The sequence below is a fragment of the Lygodium microphyllum genome, chromosome 20, assembly GCF_053477565.2.
Source record: "Lygodium microphyllum isolate KBCC chromosome 20, Lygodium_microphyllum_v1.1.10, whole genome shotgun sequence".
Taxonomy (NCBI): domain Eukaryota; kingdom Viridiplantae; phylum Streptophyta; class Polypodiopsida; order Schizaeales; family Lygodiaceae; genus Lygodium; species Lygodium microphyllum.
The window spans coordinates 72,347,182-72,349,012 of NC_141154.1; positions in this window are offsets into that span (position 1 = coordinate 72,347,182).

Here is a 1,831-nt window from a genome sequence, read left to right on the forward strand (position 1 = left end):
AAGTCACTCATCTTTCTTGTCCGTAGTTACCATGAGATATTTGAATGCATTATTGTATGGTGGATTGATGTGTTGTTTCTTTTTCTGCAGAATCCATTCGATACTCCTTTGCGGCGGGATGAGCTTTCGGGGGACGAGGATTTGTAGCTCGCCCTTGGATCCTTGGAGCTCACACACCTTTAGTTTTTAGTCGCCTGATCTATGTAGACATTTTCTATGTATTAGTGATATCCTTTCATGATTGTACCAATCGCATTTTATGCGATCATGTATTTATTTCATGTATCAGTTTTGTGATTTCAGTATACATTCTTTTTGTTTGCAAGCGCTTTGTATGCAGTAGTGCAGAAACTATTTTGTATGGCTCTCATACAGCACACAGTGCTGTATGTGGCAGCGAAGCTTGCTGCCCTGCCACAAAAATTTTTTTCCCTGTTACCATCGCTATTTGCATCGCAAATTTACTGCTCGCGTCACTATTGGCATCGCTATGTGCGTCGCAAATTTACTGGTTGCGTCACTATATGCGTCGCAAATGCATTTAGCGACGCATATAGCGACGCCAATAGCGACGTTTCTATGGCGTCGTCAATAACGACGCTTTTTGCGATGACGGGGGAAAATTTTGTTGTTTGTATTTTCATCGCTTTAAACATCGGTATAAGGTCTATATCTTGTAATGCTACTTGGACATTATGAAGGATATGACCAATTTTAAGCCATCTTAAAGAGTCACCAATGTACGTGGCCCATGGCAAAGCACATTGCATACCATTATCGATAAGTCTACTATTGTGCATCTTAAATCTCCTAATTAGACTTTATAAAGTGTATGACTAATTTTTAGCCCTCTTAAGGAGTCGATATAATGGTACCCATAATAAAAGCAAAGTGCATACCATTAGCATAATCATGGATATGTTATCGTTCCAATATATACACACACAGGTGGACTACATCTTGAATAGACCAAAGCTATCCATTTGAGTAGACATACATCTCCATAAAGCTATCCATTTGAGTATACATCTCTTTCTCTTTCTCTCCCTCTTTCTCCCTCTCCCTCTCTTTCTCTCGCATTTCCTCTCCCTCTCACAATATATCCTAACACTCTCCAAAAGCAAAAGGGAGAGGGAGAGAGAGAATGCACTCTCCCTCCCTCTCCCTCTCCCTCTCTTTATCTTTCTCTCCCTCTCTCATTTCCTCCCCCTCCCTCTCCCTCTCCCTCTCCCTCTCTTTCTCTTTCTCTCCCTCTCTCTCCCTCTCCCTCTCCCTCTCCCTCTCCCTCTCTTTCTCTCTTTCTCTCTCATTTCCTCTCCTAAACAAGCAAAACATAAAGTGATTTAAACCTTAAACAAGAAAAAGGGAGAGGGAGAGAGAGAATGCACTCTCCCTCCCTCTCCCTCTCTCTCCATCTCCCTCTCTCTCTCTCTCTCTCTTATTTCCTCTCCTAAACAAGCAAAAGAGAAAGTGATTTAAACCTTAAACAAGCAAAAGGGAGAGGGAGAGAGAGAATGCACTCTCCCTCCCTCTCCCTCTCCCTCTCCCTCTCCCTCTCTTTCTCTTTCTCTCCCTCTCTCATTTCCTCCCCCTTCCTCTCCCTCTCCCTCTCCCTCTCCCTCTCCCTCTCCCTCTCCCTCTCCCTCTCCCTCTCTTTCTCTCCCTCTCTCTCCCTCTCCCTCTCTTTCTCTCTCATTTCCTCTCCTAGACAAGCAAAAGAGAAAGTGATTTAAACCTTAAACAAGCAAAAGAAGGAGAGAGGGAGACTCGCCGATGAGATATGGTGAGTGTGGGGTGGCTCCTCTTTGCGATGAAGGCTCCTCCTCTCCTT